This window comes from Pinus tabuliformis, chromosome 4_1 (assembly GCF_031772625.1).
Source record: "Pinus tabuliformis cultivar Carrire ecotype Pingquan chromosome 4_1, CPIR1, whole genome shotgun sequence".
NCBI lineage: Eukaryota > Viridiplantae > Streptophyta > Pinopsida > Pinales > Pinaceae > Pinus > Pinus tabuliformis.
The window spans coordinates 436,779,999-436,801,603 of record NC_142303.1 but is presented as its reverse complement, the minus strand read 5'-3'; the positions used below and the strand labels follow the sequence as shown (position 1 = coordinate 436,801,603).

General features: G+C 33.7%; 1 pseudogene; it reads left to right on the top strand.

Annotated features, from left to right (window-relative positions):
* Window positions 1–1,211: 1,211 nt before the first annotated feature.
* Window positions 1,212–1,823, top strand: LOC149176188 (ethylene-responsive transcription factor ERF037-like; annotated as a pseudogene).
* The last annotated feature ends 19,782 nt before the right edge of the window (window positions 1,824–21,605 follow it).

The following is a 21,605-nucleotide window of genomic DNA, read 5'->3' as shown; positions in this document are numbered from 1 at the left end:
AGAGAACGAGACCCTAATTACAAAAGAGGAGAATATTGTTGACTTCAGACCAGAGAAGAGACCCAAGCCAATAACACAATTTACTAGAGACCAGAACGATACGACGCACCTGTGAAGACAAAAAAGAGCCCTCGCGAACGGGAGTGGAACCATAAGTTTCCGCAGGGGCGAAGAGGGCATATAGTCATCAAAGGCACGGAAACAATACCAAATCGCGACCGTTTAGGTGCCTGGATCCCAAGGGCAAACCAAGAGACATATCCCAACCCACACCCGAAACCTGCAATTGGTGTCTGCACTCCTCACCCAAGGCCGAAACCCCAGTGAGGCGCCATAGACCCAGACCCGGACACCTTCACTCTTCATCCAACCAAAATTCATTGCCCAGACTACCAAATTGAAGCAAGCTGCTTGCAGGCTCCAAATTTAGCCACAGATTGCGTGAGTGAGATCATCACACAGATAAAATGAATGCAAACGACGCATTACTTACTTTTATAAAGAATATGCAGGTCTGATTCAAAATTTAGAACTTTATTAATACATTTCTGAAAATTACTGTACATTGACAAAGTAAGACAGCGTCTCAGTAAGTATGATAGCGCTATTGTACGCAGCGTAGAAAGGCAAGGTGGGACAAGCGAAAGTTTCCCTCAAAATACTTGAAAGTACGTACCCCACCGGTATCCCAGCTTGCCCTCGCAAACATAAAAAGCGCGTAGTCATAAAAGGAATTGCCTCTGTAGACTACTGTTTACTCTGTACAGGATGCGCAAATGCCATACCTTACGAAAAGACCGGTCTTTAATGCCCCACCGGTGATGAATAGACGAATACACCTAATTCGCCCTTTCAATATCCAAAAGCCATTCTTTGTCTGAATTACTCGTCTACAGACACTCCGTAGCATGGACTAATACATCTCTTTGGCTTTTTCAATATCCAAAAGGCAGTCTTCCTTTGAATTACTCGTTTATAGGCACTCCATCTCAATCTCGCACTTCTCCTCTCACATCTTCCTTTGATTGCCTGAAAGAACATTGACTATACGCGCTTCCAGCGTTTTCACTCCTCTGGCTGCTCGTCTATATACGCATTCATGTCTTCAATTCCCTCACCCCCCGGCCTTTGCATTTCATGTGCTCACTTCACTGACTCCCGCCGTGAAATATCACTAATTTCGCTTGAGAGTTTCTGCAATATTGCCCAATATGGAGAATTTTCCCGAGTCGGAACCTGACAGTGCCATTGCTCTACCAGACGAAGATCGTGGTTCCGCCAATTTAAGGGAATCCGACTGCGAAAATGGGGGAAGTGGGGATCTGAAATCCGGATGCCGAGATCCAGAAAGAAGATATGGCTCGGCTCATACACAACCCCCGAGCAGGCTGCCCGCGCTTACGACGCCGCAGTGTATTGTCTGAGAGGGCGCAATGCCGAATTCAATTTTTCTGTGCCCGACATTCCGACTCCGTCTTCCCTTTCCCGTGAGCAAATTCAACATGCCGCCGCCGAATATGCGTTGAGCCAGGCCCCTTCGAGTTTGGCCTCTTTTGTAGGGTCCCCCTCGCAGTCGTCTTCGGTTTCGGAAATGGAGTTGGCGGGAAACAACCATCAGATATGTAAGGAGAGGCAGGACTTGGTGTTGTGTTGGTGGATGCTGGCGGGATCTGACGGCGCCGGGATTCCAAATTTGGAAATATTCGCGTCCACTGATGAGGTGTCGGCGTCGGAGCTCTTTCCCACTTCGGCGGAACAGGAGGAGGAGAGGTACATGTGGACAGATCTCTGGAATTTCCAGGACGTTTGAGTTTGTCAGACGATGAAGCAGACAATCTGCATTTTTTATTCACGTGGACTCAGTTCGAATGTGGGACTTCTTCCTGTCGTCCAACTGAGTCCACGTTCTCTGAAAATAATGTAGATATCTTGCCTTGGAAATCATTTTTGATAAAACCATCTAGAAACGACTTTTCTTTGGCTCTTTTATGTTTTAGGAATTATTACAAATAGAAACTTTAGACTTATAGATAACAATTTTGCATATTTTTATTCCTAGGCTTCACATTCTTAGTCTTTCTCTATTTTCTTTTTGTGACATTAATATTGCAAGCTTTCAATTTTCCATGGGTAAATCTATTTAGGCCCCTTATCACCTTTGATTGATTTATTTTCTTGTTGATGGTGCATGTGAGTGGACCATGCCAACTGAAGAGAGCTCCCGAGTGAATTCTGATATGCACACACATAGAAAGAAAAACATATTTGTATTAAAGTAGGAATTAAGATACTTACAACTTCCACAAAAGCACCTATAGCCTAAGGAAAAACAACCATGGAAAATGGATATGAGACCATTCAACAAAGGTTATTACCTAGTTTCCTTAAATATATATCTACAAAACTAAGTGATCAATAAGCATCTAGTCTACAGAGACTTTATATCAAATAATGGCATTCATATATATATATGCTCACAAAACAACAAATTTGGCTTGGTTTGAAATGTCTTGTTCATGATGAGATCTCATCAGATTCTCAATCTAGTATGATTGAATTCTCATAGGCGTCACCTAGAAGGGACAAGGGGTAGAAAACATATCTATTTCATACTCCTTAGAAGGAATGTCATTCAATAACTCACAATTCGTTCATTTGATCAGGAGAAGTTGGATTAGAATCCATGTCCAAATAGTTTCCTTGAAATCCAATGAATACACATATATCTCTTATGCAAACAACATTAAAATTTCCACTTGAATGAGACAAACAACCAATCCATGAGTCTGTTAGTGCATATCGAATCTACTTAGCTGAAAGAAAAAAAACCTCTTCCTTGTCATAATAAATTTGGACCACCATCTTTCTTGTTGCCACTTGCTCTCCCTGAGTGTATTGGTCATCCACCTTTATTGGATTATTTGGGCCAGAGGCCTGACATAGTGTCACTGACTCACCACTCACTTATGAAAGTTATCATATGTCACAATGTCATCTGTGGAATAGTTGAAGTGTCACTCCGACTACAATCTACACCATATATCGAGCCTCTCAACATATCACTTAAAAGTTGTGAAAGATATGGCTCATGAAGAACGACATCTACTGCCACTTATGAAATATTAAAACACTTTAATACATTGCACTTTATTCACTACAAACTCTCTATGGTGGACACCCACATTGATTCCATGTGATTATGATCATGGGGAGGATACAGAGGATAGTCCATCTTATAGTTTTACTTTGTTGGTCACCTTATACGTCCCATAAGATATCCTTAGTAATATCTCATATATACAAATTTTGTGGCATGTATGAGTAAGGGACACTTGATTTCAGAATTATGGAGATTTTATTGTGAGTGTTCCATACAATTTCCAAACAAAATTGAGAATTCAATAAGTTGTTTCTGTGTTATGGTCAATTTTATTTTTTATTATGATAGATATGTGTGTTTAATGAAACCTTTATTAGTGAAGGGTTAATTTATTATCAAAACATCACCCTTGAAGGGTAAAATTTTAAACATAACGTTTCTTGAAGGGCAACATAAAGACCTAAAACCTCAAAAAAAATTGTATGACGGGTAAAGAAGAATCCAAATTCCAACCCTGCGTGAGTAGTGTAAGATGACAACTATTCCAGCTTCAAGTTCATAGACTGAAAATCCTACTATATATTTCCAAGGAAAAAAATAATAAACAAAATTTGTAGACCCTGCGTTAAAGGCGAGGCAAGCTCAAAATATCAATGGTTACTCACATTGTTAATGTTCATATCTTTCTCCACAATATTGTCAGAATGGGAATTTTAAAATTTCAACAATTTTCGCTTTTCCAGTTATTCAAATTCCTAGTTTGAATATTTTAAAAGTTTTGAAAATGGGGAATCAATTGTGATTTGAATAATAAAAGAATTGTGATTTTATAGTTTAGAATTTTTTTAGTTTATATGACTTTCCATATATATCAAAATTCTTGTAGTCTATAATTTATTTCGATATACAATAGGAAATTCTCACTATAAAGTTAATTGATTGAAATCCACCTTCACGTACATTATATATTATATGTTAGGGCTGATAGATTATAATTGATGAACTACGTGAAAAATTGAAAAAGTGAATACAAAAATAATGTTCTTTTAAAAAAATTATAATCCACTATCAAGAAAAAGAAAGGAAACGCCTTAAAAGTCCATATTGCACTTCATAAATTACAATATATACTTTTATAAGAAGAAAAAATTAAAATTAAAAAATAAAAAATTAATTAATACCAACCAATGGAATCCTAATATCAAGATATTCCAATTAAATAAAAAAACAAGTGATATTTAAACTAAGGAATTGAAATTTTTATTCCATTTCGCCATAAATTTCTGTGTGCCATACACATGTACGTAAAAATTACCACTGCTGAGCATTGGCATTATCATCACAACTGTCACTTTGAAAAAGTCAATACTTTGAAAAGATAAATATGTCCATTATGATCACTTCTTTAAGTTGTTTCTCATATATGGGTTGTGCTAACATATTTTTTCTTTATTCATGATTGAACATCCTTACAAATTAGTTATTGAATTATTCGCTTAAAATAATTTTATATTCACATAGAATATGGATTCCTTATGAGATTATCACATATCTATTTCACATTTTTCACATAACCATATAACCTATTTTCGTATAAGGAGACACTATTAAAAATACCAATATAAGCAAATGTAGATTTACTATCCGTGTTTAAGAGATAACCAGAACTTAATAGTTAGATTGAAAAATAAAACAATTAAACTAAAAAGTAAAGGTAGGAAAAAAGAAAAAGTTCATAATTTAATTTACACGAGTCCCAAACCCTTTTTTTAATACCATACAAATGCAATTTTTAAAATTTAAGATCAAATCTCAAAACAAAATATAAGAAATTATATCTTATGATTTAGTAATGAAAATAATTAGCACAACCACATTAATAAATGTGGTCGATATATGTCAATCAACATCATTTTCATAACAACCTGCGTCGTGTCCAAGCAAATCATTATTACCCTTGTCCACATGTTGTCTTATCATTCGCAGATTGGATTGTCGAGAGCCCTACCATTTGTTCATAGTCACTAGTAATATGTAACATGTCTAAGCAAAAATGAGCCACAATCATTGTTTGTTGGTGTCAGTATTTCGTGGGTTGAATCATGTGTATGAGTAGAGAATTACAACTTGCAATTTAATTCATGCTTGAAGCATGTGACCTACACATGCAAGTCATGTGAAAACGTTGAAACCTAAGCATGAGGCTTGGAGCCATCTAACCTGAAGCATTGAGCTTGGAGCCACTTGGAATATTGTGTGTCTATCCTGTTTTGATCATTGAAGCAAATGAAGTAAGTCAGATTATTTTCATTTCAAGAGAGCTATGTTGTGAGTAGTGTGTGCATTGTTGCATATTTTTTTATTAGTTATAAAGTGGTATGATGATGTTGTGTCTATGGTCTCATCAATCATGAAAGGATCTAGAGGATTTATATAGCAACCCCATTGACATCAAAATTGTGGATAACAACTCAATAAGAAAAAACAATATCATGGTCGCCTCTATGTCTAGTCATGAGTTTCAGGCCATACCCTGTCCTCCTACCACTGCTACAAATAGATCAAGAAGGGACACAACTTCCATTAGCATAATGCACAAGTGCTATCTTTTCCAAGTCATCAATCAACAAGTACCCATTCAAATTTACAATATATTTCCTAAACAACATGAAAGACCATTATTATGGCTCTTACTAGAAGTACTGAAAAAGCTTCCAAAGAAAATTTCTTAAAGGTTGGCATGGAGGGTGTGTCATTGCCACTAATTTGCAGATCTAGTTGTTGACCCAGTTCATGCCTTTACCTTCGATTTGTAGCAGACCCAAAATATGTCATAGGAACCAAATTCAAGTTTTTGACCTTTGCAATGCTTGATTAACCATTATTGTGGCGCAGTGCCACCTATGGAAGGCTTGCCAAATATGGAGACTCTTTACCAAAGTTGTGGACCCGTTTAAGCCTCATATGTATTGAACCCTTATACTTATAGCCTGTAGTGCTTTGCATATAGCCTGAAGTCCTTTAAACACTTTCCTGTTACATTTTTTCATTAAAAAACAACCCAAAGGCCCTTGGTCAATTAGCACGTGAAACTGTTGCAAAACCAAGGCCTGGGCGTGCCTTTTGTCTTTTCAAGGAATTGTCAAATGTTAGCAAAATATCTATCTCTTGACTCTGTTACCCGGGCTATATTTCCCTACGCACCATAATCCACTCTGAATTCCTGGCCTATAAACCAATTTTGTTTAAAACCATTCTCAAGTATCCCTAGTCAAGACAATCATATGCCTTTTGAAGATCAACCTTCATGACAACAACATTTAGTTTTCTAATATGTATGGTATGTAAGAATTCTTGAGCAATGGCAACGACATCCTGGATTTGTCTATTTTGAAGAAAACCAAATTGCTCAGGCGATATATATTTGGAAAGAATAAGCTTCATTTTGCCAGCAATAGTCTTAGAAATAATCTTATAAATAAGATTACACAGAGAAATCAGCCTGAAATCCGAAAAGGTCCCAGTGGAAGACCCCTTTGGGATGAGAGCAATGTAAGTCGAATTTATATGAGGATGGATATACCCTAGGATTCTTGACTCCTCAACCATTGCCAATATGCCCCCCTGGAATAAGTCGAAGAAATATGTAAATAATTCAACAGTCCATCCATCACGACCCAGACATTTGTCCTTCTTGAAAGATTTCACGATCCCAAAAATTTCCTCCCCAGAAACTTCTTTGAACAACTCCTCATTTGCATCATCATTAAACATATATGGGTATCCATCCACCCCCATATCTGGTCCTCCACATTATCCACCACCCTCCTCTCGTAGGCCGATTCAAAATGCAGAATAGACGTCCGAGAAATATCTTCATGCGTGACTGTTACCATCAGAATCCTTAATCTCCCATATACTGTTAATGTTCCTTCTGTGGTTGGTGAACCGATGAAAAATTTTGGTGTTCGTATCCCCCTCTTAGAGCCAAATAGCCCTGCTTTTCAGCCTCCATGAAGCCTCCTGAATCTTCAAAATATGATTTTTCTTCATTTCTAATGTGTGAATATCCATCATAATGGACGTCGAGGGGTTTGGGAGGATGAGAAACTACCGTAGCTTATCCAGAGACACCGAAATCTCATTTAACTCAATCTTCATTTGGGCCTTCTTCTGTCTCGCCCATTTCTTGGCCATTTTCTTTAATTCCCTAAGCTTGTTTACCATATTTGACATAGGGGATATATCCCACCCTTGTGACTTCCACCAACACTCCCGCACAAGAGCTTCAAAGTCCGGGTCCTGTAACCAAATTCGATTAAATTTGTATGGAATACCAAAACGGAGATCCCCCCATCACCACAAAAGAAATATGGGTCTGTGATCCGATATAAAGTTACTTATGATACCAGACTATATAGAGCCAAGTCTGTCCACCAAATCTTCATGAATAAGGAACCTATCCAGACATTTCGCCACATAGCCATTTCCCGCCCGCCCATTATCCCAAGTAGGGCCAATCTTGGGAGGACATATATCAACATAGTTGTGGTCCAAAATAATATCTTTTAACTTATCAGACAACAACAGGTTTTTTTGGAGCCCCCCCCATATCTCATCTGCCCTAGTCGTGCAATTCATATCCCTCGCCATAATGAGAGACTGTAGAACTAAAATCTCGGATGCAGCCAAACCTTCCCAAAAAATGAGAAGATCTTTGTAGGGAGCATATATGTTGATAATATGTATATGTCTCGGGAAACCCCTAATACAACCAACAAGTAAAATGCCTGCAGAACATGAGAAAGCCCTCATGTGAGCCCACCTGGGGTACCATAAGGCCGCTAGCCCACCCGACTGACCAACAAGATCTGTAGCAACCATGTACCAATCCGGAAACATTTTCCTGAAATAAACAATCACCTAATGTGGAAAGTGCACAGTCTCCTGTATGAGAATAATATATGGTCTAGAAGAGAGGAATAATTCTTTGAGAAACAAAAAATTTGGAGTGGCCCCCAGTCCTCGAATATTCATAGATAAAATAAAGTTCATGGCAAACCCGAGGAGGCTGAATTTGCTCTAAGGGCCCAAGTAAGAAAGGAATAAGCAATGGGAACATCTACCAGGACATTAGATTCAGAAGGAAAAAAAGGGATAGCCTTTGCACGACCCCTAAAATGTCGACTGTCCCTACCCTTTTTACGACGAACAATAATATTACCTGCAGAAGTAGGACTGATAAGAGGAGATGTGGCACTAGGGGTTTATGAATGGTAAGAGAGCGGAGGTCTAAGGTCTTACGTTGCAGTAAACATTCCAAGTCACTATCCACCGAATTGGTAGGGGAGGTTACAGGAGAACGTGGCGAAATGGGACGGGTCCTGGTATCTGGAGAAGTATGAGGAGTTGGTTGTGTAGTTATTTTAGGAATATACATGATATGTGATGGAGAAATATCACCATGTGACATCAGGAGGGGGGCATCACCCCAGATGTAGATGGGTCCATACTAGAAAACGGAATATTCTGGTCCGACATGGGCAATGAGTCATCAGACAGTGTAGTCCCAGTACCCTTAGAGGAAGGGGATGTGGGAATCTCGATAGGCACGAGATTTACGCGTTTAGGTGACAAAAAGCCAAATAGAGTGCAAGGGAGGGAGAAAGGTGGTGTACCTGATATACGATGTATATCACCTGAATTTTCACCAAGCGCCAGGCCAACAGCAGACTCAACAATCCCGCCACCCTTGGAGACCGGATGTTCATGATATTTGCGTTGAAACGCCGAGTGTCTACCACCCAATGTACGCGAACGTTGCGCCATCAAATGTCCCATATGGTGGCAAATGAGACATCTAAACGAAATACCCCAAAAATCCAATCTTTGATACAGATGAGTATCCTCCCAATGGATTTCAATATGGTCAGGAAATCCCCGCTGTAATCTTTCTCAATCAGAATCCAAGCAATACGCTCGTCCCGGGCACCAAAACATTGAGGATCTATGTAAACGAATTTCCCAACAGCATTACCAATGTCCACGAAGACTTGTCACGTCCAGAATTCAATAGGAAAACCGGGTAATTTAACCCATGCGTTGTCTGTTTCATTAAAGATAGATTTGTTAAATAACAAAAATTTAAGGTCGTTTATTATATAAGTGATGATATTTTTAATAAATTTGTAAATTTTAAAATGTAGTTAGAAAATCGTAACCTAAGTTATGTAGGAATTTGTTGGAATCATAAGTTTGAGTTATGGTATCAACTCTTTGCAATTTCAGTCCTTCTAAATCCATATTTGTAGTCATTAATAGATTTAAAAAAACAAAAACTCATTGTTTGAAATAAAATTGTTTCATTGGATTCTATCCAAAAACTCCAAAACTTCAAATAGTTAGACAACACCAAATTTATTGTACTTTTAATAAATTTATGTTAGGTATTGAATAATTGTAATAACATGTTTATTAACTAGGGCAGTTATATAAATTAAATAGTTGGTAAATGTCATTTTAATCCCGGAGATTTATTTCCACTTTATCACCAAGACATGTCCAAAAAGGTATGAGTTAACTGATGTTGATATGACATGTTTTTATGGCATTTTTTTTACTTAATCAATTTAACTAAAAACTTAGAAATGGCATAATTATATTTTAAATAAATTTCAAATTTTGATATGACTACTATTAAAAATGTTATAGAATATTTTGTGGAAGTTAAAGCCCTACCATCCATATAATAATTATTAATAATTAAAATTATGAAAGAATTATTCCGAAACAAACATGCTTATCTACCTAAATATATACTTAGAAATTGTTCTTTTTTATTATGTGAGTTGCAACACTATGTATTCAATATATAAAAAATAAAATTACATATCAAACATTTGCAGATCCCCCCAACAATACAAAAGAAGCTAGAAACCTTGATCACCCACAATACATAAAAATCCAGAGCAAAAGATGCTCCTCATTTCAACAATTGCCCATATTATAAACCATACATAGGTTGTTTGCATGCGAGCTTCATCATCAATACAATAAATCTAATAAACCATGGTACTAGGATAACTGTGACTAGAAAGGAGAAATAGTAAACCTAAAAGGATAACCAACCAACATAAAATATGATTTGCACCCCAGACTTGGCTTCAATCCTTCATAACAACTTCTTCCGCAGAAAACCAACAATACCTCTACTCCAAACACCAACAAGAAGTATCCTTAAGACGCCCAGATCCGTAGGAATACAACATGCGTTAGTGAACCCATGTATGTCCAGAGATTTAATACTAAGAGGAGGTGATAAATAGCAATAGTTTCAAAAACAAAAGCACTGCGTTATGCCTTCACTAAAATACAACAAACAATGTTTCTTGTAATTAATACACCCATAGCCAGATAGAGGGACACCAGTCCAGAATTCATAGCACAAGAGAGTAAAATGAACTATTTAGAAAAGTGTGTGTGAGCCATCAATAACCCAGAAAAGAAAAATGTGCATCAAAGCACAAAGTTGTCCACAAAAAAGGAGAGCAGGATAACACCCCATAGAAAAGCATTGAAACAATGTCACCAACATAACAATCAGGTCCATAACCACCCATATCCAAACCATAAAACAAAGTTCCCATAATAAAAGTCCCTCAAGAGTACACAGAAACAACAAAATGATAATTGCACCACTAAAATATCCATAAGAAGAGTAGCAAGGGCCTAAACAATTTTATATAATGCACCAAATTTCCAACAAGCAAAATATGCTATAGCATTGTGCTTCAGAGCCAAAACCCGATGAGGACCATCATAGAAAATATATACTTGATGGATGCATGCCAAAATTTATAACAAAAAATCATGAAAACTACCATCTCTTACAGTCTTAATTAAAAGAAATTATAGTAGGATCTTGTACACTATCAGTTAGAGGATCTATAATGTCATCATATGTACCTTCAATAAAAAAGAAGTCTTCTTCATGATCCAAGCAAGAGTCCATATTTTCCATGCAGAACCTTTGATTACGAAGCATACATTTGATATCCTCCAATGAGGAGAATATATTATAGGTCTCCACTTATTTTTCTTTAAAAATCAGACACAACATGGTAGCCATTTGTTGGTGTAAAGCCAACGGATTTATAAAATGAAGCCTTCTCTTCCTGAATATGCCAGGATCAGGAATCCTTTTCAAATACTCCCCCACTAACTCAGAATCAGAGTGATAAGGCCGGTCCCCGACATATTTACTTTCTGACAGTAAAATTTCCTTCCATACCTCAACATGAATAACATCAAAGAAGGTAGCGCGATATCATAGGAAAAAGGACAACCTCTTTTATATGCTACATTGCCTCCACCACCTTTCCTACTACACATTCTCTGCCTATGAGGCATGAGTGCAACAACTAAGGAACACTGATAACAAGGACAGAAAGAACCTCTACCTATAAAGCAAGAAAAAGGATGAGATACAAAACCCTAAGCTCCCGACGTGAGAACTACTAAATCATTACCCAACCGCACTACTAGATAGTTATTATCGCAGTCATATAAATAAAATGGTTGATAAATGTTGATAGACATCAATCCTTGATAAGCATCTAAATATTCGCAATGATAATACATCTCACATCGCTAAAATAAAAAAATAAACTAAATTATAACTTGATTTTAAATTATTGTTATTATTGTTAATTGTTAAAAGAATTGATATATAATTAACCATATTTACATTAAAAAAATATAATAAGATTATTAACCATGGAGTTTAAGCCCTACTTTACCATGAAGATTGTTAATCTGTAAACAAGTTTTGTTACAATACGTTCATTATCAATATCACATGCCTAAAAATCTACAACTTGTTTCATATTACACTTGTTCATAAGAGATTTTTTTAATTAATCAATTTAATTAAAAGAGCATAATTATATTGAAGATAAATGTCAACCTTTGATTTATGAATATGATTAAGAAAATTTTAAAATATTTTGTGGAATTTAATTTTTTGATAATTAAATTAAAATTTGAGAAGCCCTATTTTAAAATAAACACAGGACTAATTAAATTTAATTTACCTTATCCCATCATTGTAATACCATTGTAGTGCATGAGTATTTTTATTTTTTTTAATAGGTTTTTTAAAAATAATTAGGTAAGACTTTTGTTTAAAAATAATTAGCTATTTACAAAGTTATTTTTTTCTAAAATAATATTATTTTATAAGATTTTTTTTAATAATAGATTTTTTATAAAATTATTTTTGTTTTTGAATAATTAACTTTTTGATATTTTTTTAATATATATATATATATTTATGGAAAATAATAGATTTTTCATTGAAAACTAATGATTGATAAATTGTACTTTAGTAAAAGTGATATGAAATTATTGGATCATAACCCTTTTTCTTTCTTCTTCTTCCGTTTTTTGTTTTTCAGTGTTCTATGTTATTAAACTGAATTTTATTTTTAACTTATTTTTAATTAGAAATTTACATATCATAAATTATTTCATATTATTCAAAATAAAATTTAGGTAGTAATATTTATGTATGAGTTGTTTCAACTATACTGTGATATTTTGTTATGTATTATGGGACATTATCACTCATGCCATTGGCACCCTATTTTGTTTTTTAATTAAAAGTCATAAGTGTGTATAATTAATATTGTAATATTTTAAATAAATATGATGTTAAGTTTAGTTCATCAATCATATTTAATCAATACAATTCAAATGATTATATCATTATACAATTATACAATTCAAATGATTATATCATTATACAATTATAAATGTTGACAACATATTTTCAACACAAAAAGAATTCTTTTTATCTAGTCATCCCATTTATGTCAACATATTTCTTAATGTGAATTTTACACACTTAGTCATGTGGCAATTAAAAAAAACAACTTCTACTTAAGAAACCGTGCCCTTTGAAATCCTTGGTTTATGTAAGGACATAACACTACCCAAAGTGTTATGTTGGCCATGATATGTCCATCCTTCCCCATCTTCATTATCATACATACTATATGTTACTTTTTCTATGTGTAGGCTTTAGACGATAACCTTTACAATGAAATGGAACTCAAAGCTCCTCTTATTAACAAATAAAGGGCCTCCTTTAATTGTATGATCCCCTTTCTTGTCCTTTGGGCCATATGAGCAAGGATATTTGCATAATTTTTTTTGAAATGTCAATACATGTGACAAGTGATAAAGCACCATTAATCCCAACATCTAGATAATTCACTTTTGAAATACTTATAACTCATATCGCAAGGCAACACTAACCCTTGAACTTGGGGGTTTGTTTTTTCAGCAAGTGAAGGCACATGGAGCTTTTGAATTCATTTCTTTCTCCTCTTAAAGCTAGGAACTCTATTTAAAGGAATTTATGCCATCCAAACAATATTCATGTTCATGTTATACTTCAGACCATATTAAATATTTACCATAAAATATGATATTGGCTTTAGTGTTTTGCACCTCAAGACTCATGTCAATATTTTGTTTGTTTTGGTTTCCCATTTTGTATTAATGTTTATAAACAATTTGGAAACATATTAGGTAAAATGTCTATACATTTACAATTTTTTATTAAAAGGTTTAGTTTAAAAAGAGTACAAAAGCACATTGCTTTTTCATTAATACTTGCAGTTTTTAGGTGGAAATCTATCAAAAGACAAAATTAGAAATTATTGCTTAATTTTCAACATTTGAAGGACTCATTACTTTGATAATGAAAAGTGTGCATTCAAGGGAAGCAAGATCAACATCATCACTTGTAGAGGCTAGAGTTCAATTTCATAACCATGAGGTTCACTTCCTAGTTGTGGAAGGAAACCAAATTTCCATTTATAATGCTTATAAATTGGCAGGTCTATGCTATGCAAGACCCTATACTCTCTTTCTAACACACATACGCGCGTGCGCACACACATGTCTCTGATAACTCTTGTTCTTAACCTATTATCATACTACAAATTTTAACCTTTAAAATTATCATATATTATTTTAACATAAATGAGGGTTTGTTATCTTCATAACTGAAAAATAGAAAACAATCGAAATCATTTGCATTTCTTATAGTTGTTGATATGAAATGGTGTTCCTTGCAATGTTATTGGGAACAAAACAACTACTACTTTCCTCCTTTTTTTTTTTTTTTGTTTAAATATGCAAGTAAAAGGTTGTTTAAATATGTAAGTAAAAGGCTTTACAAATATATGATTTATTCATTCTAGTTACCAAACTTTCATAGAGATTCACTTTTATTAGGGTCCTCCTCATTCCTATCACCAACCATCGGCTTTGTCAATGGATTTTTTTTGTGGGAGTTAGGGATGAAGTTTTAGATATTTTGAGGTTGTAATATCACCAAACATAGGCTTTGTGAATGGTTTTTTTTTGTGAGAGTTAGGGATGAAGTTTTAGATATTTTGAGGTTGTAATTTTTTTAAAAGGGAAAAATGGATTAGGTGTGATTGACAACTATTGAGGTTTCAAATTCATAGACAGTGAGAAACCTGTCATGTATTTTTATTGAAAAATAAGAAATAAAATTTGTGTACTCTCCGTTAAGAGGCCAGGCAAGCTGAAAAAATCAATGGCTACTCACTTTGTTAATATTCAGATCTTTCTTGACAATATTTTCTTTCGAGAATATTTTTACAGGGGAATTTCTTAATTTTAGCATTTTCACTTTTTTGCTTTGACTATGTTTGGAAATTGTATATTTCACTTATTCAAATTTCTAATTTGAATATTTTTAGGGTTTTGAAAATGGCGAATCAATTCATAAATTTAACATGTCATTTGAATAATAATAAAACTGCGATTTTCTTAATAATTATCATAATGCATGATGCTTTATGAGTAAAGTCAAAAAGTTGAAAACATTTATGAGCATGATGCTTTAAGAAATTATACCATAATTGATTATAACTATCCATATGACACTATCTATGCGGAAACCGCTTTAGCAAATTTACATAACAGTATATCCATGTTTTAGTGTCAAATTTCAATGTTGATGATGACAAAATACACAGTATATGCATATAATAAATTATTTAAAGGGTTTAATCCTTATCAAGTTATAGCTTTAAATTTTATGGGAAGAGATTAAAAGCCGCAACTAGTTATTATGAGGACTACAAATTGTTTTATAAAGCATTTAAACTCAATTAAATTTGTGACAATTTTAATAATAACTTAATATTTGTTTCCACCTAATTTTACATGGTTTCTATTTAAATCTAATTTAATTTGGAGAAAAAAGTAATTTAAAATATCAATTTGTATCTATAACTTTGGTATATTCTATTTATCCATAATTAGATTAAAATGAAAATATAAACATTATTTAAATATAACATTGTTTAATTTTTTTAATATATTTTTATCATTTAATATAAAAAACATTTTATTTAAAAATATTTTATTGAAAATTATATAGAGGAGGAAATATAATTAATTACAAAATAGTTTGTTGGATAAACCACACACTTCGATACAAGCTAAATTAATTTTGGAAACTCGTCATCTACTATCTCACTCATTGATTCTCCCCTCTGTTGATTACCTATCCCCGACCCTTGGTGGCCTTCATTGAATCCTCTACCATCTCACCCATTGATTCTCCCCTCCGTTGATTACCTATCCCTGCCATTGGTGGCCTTCATTGAATCCCCTTGCTCCTCCCCCAAAATCATCTTTTCCAAATTAGACCCATTTCACACTCTTTGATTATTTATTTTAGAATATTTATATTTTAGATTATTTATTTTTAATTAATTCTTATTTTAAACCATTAATTTTCAGCTAATTCCTATTTTATTATTTCAATAAATAAAAAAATTCAATTGATTTTATTTTTATTTTATTTATAATTTTTTTTTTGAATTCTAATTTTTAATTAATTCTCCTTTAATTCTTAAACCTCATTAATTCTTATTTCATTTTTTAAATTATTAATATTTTCAATTGTAAGTTTGGTCAAATACAAATTATAAATATTATTTTAAATTAATTTTATTTCTCTTAAATTTCTTAAATATCAATTTGGTCAAATTTAATAATTGATTCTCTACACGTCAACCGTTATTTTGTTCCTTTTATCCTATAAAAAGGTACTTCAACACTCCTTTACTCACAAAAGCTCTTTGGTCTATGATGATGGATGGAGTAACCATCTAAAACGTTGGATGGATCAAAATCATTATACAGTTCACTTATGGAAATATCCAACAATATGAATCACTGTGGACGTCTGACATCACTTTTTTTTTCTTTTTCTTTCTTCTTCTTCTTCTTCTTCTTTTTTTTTTTTTTTAACGTTGTGGTTTGCGGACACCGGGTGGCTGTTACATCTACGGAAAATATGGGCAGATCAACCCGGAAGGGAATCTTTTAAAGCCCATCGGCCAGACTATTAGGGCCTAACCCTAAGGGCGTCAAGGAGAATTGACCCTATGACCTCCCGATCTACGAGGCACTTAACAACGGGGACTCTACGAGTTGAGCTAACCCTTGGGGCTGTGGACGTCTTAGATCACTTATAACAACACACTTTCTAATTATTGTACATATTGTCCATCATTCTTGCACAAAACTTCTCACTTATCTCAATAGTATAAAAATATGTCTCGCTTTAAATAATAATTACTATTTTATTATAATTGTTTTGCTCACTTATAACAACACACTTTCTAATTATTGTACCTATTGTCCATCATACTTGCACAAAACTTCTCACTTATCTCAATAGTATAAAAATATGTCTTGCTTTAGATAATAATTACTATTTTATTATAATTGATTTGCTTATTATAATGGTATAAAAATATGTGGCTTTAAATAATAATTAGTTTTTTTTTAGGCAATGTGAGTCTTGAGATGATTGGCACGTCTAATATGGGGTTTGAGTAATCACGGCTTGGGGGCATTTAATCTGTCAAAATCACCCGGGGATTGCACTCGACTTGGGCCATGACAACCCTTAGCATGACTGGATTTTTTCCTGCAAAGTTTCAAAGTGGTGACATTTTCACCACAAAGTGTCTTAATAGAGCACCTTGTCACTGTCTATTCTAGGCCTCGACTGACAATACTTAGTATTTATTATATTTCATTATAATCTTAGTCATGATCTTAACATTTTATGTTTATCATAATTACTTTATATATATATGACAATGCTTGCTAATTAGTGTTTATTAAATTTTAAAAAATTAAGAAATATATAATTTATGACTAATATTTATTCAAATTTATTTTATTTTATTATTTAATTATTAAATTGTCCCAGGGGAAGCTCAATTGGTTAATCCGATAAATTTGAAATCGTTGAAACTCGAAAGACCCAAGTTCAAATCCCCCTTGTCTGGGCTCCGGGGAGGAGGACATATCGTAGCCCCCAGAGATTTACTAGTAGTTACGCATCACGCGAGCTACTAGGTTCCTTTGGGTTATTATATATATATATATATATATAAAGAATTATTAATTTATTTGAAAAGAATTTCTAAATATTAAAAAATTTGTATATTTTCATTAAAAGAGAAATATACATATATATCCCCTCTCTTAAGGGTTGTTGGCTTGTCCATTTGAATAAGCTATAAGAATAACAATAAGTATTGATTTACTCTCTCTCTCTCTCTCTCTCTATATATATATATATATATATTCATCTTTCCATTATCTCTTTATATATAATCAAATCCAACAAAAATTACCAATATAACATGCCTTCAAAAATTGTTATCAAAATTATTGAAGCATTATAAATTAGCACAACTACATCAGAAAAAGTGGTTGATACACATCTATCAACTTCATTTTCTACCTTTTAAAACTAATGATGCCAATCACATATACCAATAAATTTTACTAATGTGGTTGTTCTACTTAAGTGCCACGTGTATGGAGACAATTAGTAGACCATTGTTGACCATAGTTGACCCACGGTAGACTATGGTTGACTATGGTTAAATATGTTCAAATTATGGTTGACAATGGTTTATTATGGTCGACATATTGTAGACAATGGGAAACCATGGTTGCCCATGTTTAACTATATTTCACTATGATAAATATGGGTTAACCATGGTCGACCATGTTGCTGATGGTTGACCAATTTGAATATGATGACCATGGTTGACCATGGATGATTATGATAGATTATGATTGAGTATGGCTAACCTTGAATGATCATGTTGACTATGGGTTGGCCCTAGTTGATCGTGGTTGACTAGAGAGACCATGGTCATCCATGGTTTGCCATGGTTGACAACGATGAATATTTTTAACCACTTTGACCATATTGACCATGTCAACCATGGTTCTCCATGTTGTATATGGTTGACTATGGTCTTTTATGTTTGACTATGCTAACCATTACTGACTATGGTTGCCCATGGTTGACCATGGTTGGACTATGTTTGTCACATTGTGGTAATGGGTTATGTTCGACTCATTATGACATTGGATAATGTTTGTCATGTTACGATGTTGGGTTTGAAAGCCTGTCACATTATCATATCACAACATTTGTCGCGTTGTGATTCTTGGTAATGGTTAACCATCGTTGATTGTGTTTGATTATTACAAAATATGGTTAACCATCTTTGACCATGGTTGACTATGTTAGAAAATGGTTGACCATGGTTGAGAATGCTTGAACATGGTTGTGATTATGGGTGACCATGTTGACTATGTTTAGTCATGGTTGACAATGGATAACCATCATTGACCATGTTTAGCCATGGTTGATCATGGATAACCATCATTGACCATGTTTGGGCATGGTTGGTCATGGTTTTTTCATGGGAACCATGGTTATCATTGTTGACTATGCTTAACCATGGTTGACCATATTGTCCATGGTTGTCCATGTTCTCTATGGTTAACTATGATTGTCTATGATTGACCATGAATAACCATGTTTGACCATGGTTGGACTATGTTCATCACATTGTGACATTGGGTTATGTTCAACTTATTGCAACATTGGATAATGCCAACATTGCAACATTGGGCAATGTTGATCATATTGTGATGTCACAATGTTTATCACCTTGCAACGTTGAGTAGTGTTTGTCACACAAATACATGGAGATATGTTGAATAACATCAAAATGGGATGTTTGTGAAGGATTATGTTCAAATGCAATGTCAAGTTATGGTTTTCACATTGCATCAATGAGTTATGATCACCAAATTGTGACATTCAGTTTTGTTTGACATACTAGAACATTAGGTTATGTTTATCACATTGTGACATCAGGATATCAGTATCATATTATGATATCCACCAAACTTCATCGCAGTGCAATATAAGGATATTTTTTGACATTATGATATTGATTAATATATGTCACATTGTGACAGAAACATGTATCAATTACTTTTACTAATGGGGTTGAGCAAAGTCTAACACATTATGGCATTAGGATATGTTTTTCACTTTCATCTAGTAATGTTTATCACTTTATGATGTTGGGAAATGTTTGTCACGTTGTGACATCAAGATATACTATATCACATCAAAATGTAATGTTGGTGAAGGGTTATGTTTGAATGCAACATTAGGATATGTTTAACACATTGCAAAGTAGATTTATGTTCATCATATTGTGACATTAGGTTATGTTCAACACCCGGTGATGCTTGGTTATGTTCATTACAATGCTACATTACATTATATTCATCACATTGAAACATCAATAATGATCAATAGAATTCATTCTCATTTTTTTCGAGACATTGCAACATTGAGTTATGTTTTCCACATTTAAAGTTTCGTTTATGTTCAAAATATTGTGAAAATGAATTTTTAGTTAATTTCCTTGAAACAAATTCTAACAAAGTTTTCCCTTTGTTACAATGATAGGAACTTTGGACCAGCATGATATTTTGCAGGAAAAAACTTCCATGTGATATGATTTGATATCACTGAAACATTTTCTTCATGAACCAAAAATCTATTTTCATGTGACACAAAAGTTTTCTATCTCACGATACATCACACTTAAATATCTTTCCTTGTGATGTTGATAGCAGATGTGTGTGCGCGCAACAAGATAAATTAAACAATCAATTTGAACCAAGGAATTTTACACAATAATTGAGAAATCTACAAAAGAAATGATACCTTGAGGAAAATAGCGAACCTAACATTTTTAAAGTACGAATTGCTTTGGTTATAATTAAATAAATGATTCTTTATTGATTTCAAGCTTAATTATTTATATTAAATAACCTTCTACTAACTGATACATAGTAGGGTTGCATAATTATAATTTGGTAACTGTAACTGCCACTAAAATCAGTTTTAATTCCAGAGTTAGGGTTTTTGAATTCTGGCGACCTACCCTTCCTTCAAATTGAACAACCTTTATACTGAAAAAATTAAGGAAATACTTTCTACATTCTACAAACAACCTTTATACTGGAAAAAATATTAAGGAAATACTTTCTACATTCTACAAACAATTATTTTATAAAGAAAACGATTAAACACCAAAGGAATTCTCTGATATGAACAAGAAACATTACCATGCCCGGCAATACAATGCTCGCTCTCTCTTTTCAGTTATTATAAATGTCATATTTTCCCAGTTATAACAAGAATTGTAGATTTAATGTTTAACAATATAAGGAGCAGCCATGCTTCAAAACAGAACTTCCTCCATTTGTGGTAGAATGACAGACCTTAAACGAGAATATCATGAGATCAGCAGCCCATATTTTGCAAACTCGCTTGATGCTCCATATTCATTATCTCTTTTTCATTTCAATAAAGTAGCTTATACGGCCAGCCCCCTATTCCCTGTGATTTGAAATTCTTCTCAATTTGCAGAGGCCTCCATCGTACAAAACTTATAACTTTTTCGACTGTTGTAATAATAACAACTACAGCAGAAGCTGCTTAACCAGAATCCACAAACTTGCCTCCATCATCTCAATATCTCTTAACTCGCTCAGAATCTCAATAATCTTCATACCCTAATGATTATATAATTTTCCAAATCCATTATGTTAGAAATGCTTCTATGTCCACCCACTCCTAAGTTCACCGATACAGTGACAGTCAACGCATGGATAGGTTGTTCCAAGTCATCAGCCGTGATGTTCGTTGGTGTGTGATTGGCAGAAAATCCTCTTAGTTGGAAATAAAATAGAGATGATATAATTATAGACTGATCGAATAGTTTTAATAACAATCGACTTTTCTGGAGGGGCATTTCATGGATTGCGGATACAAGCATGCACACAGTCTGGGGAGACCATTATAAGTCTTCTAAGGATAACAAGTATTGGAGATTTTGGTGGGAGAGATAAATAATTTTTTAGTTAAATTGCGGTTTTTAAGTTATTTAAAATATTTTTTTATTAGTTCATAATTTTGAAAAGTTCATATCTCAATGATTCCAATCCATTCTTACAAGGACAATTTAATCTGAAAATATGTATA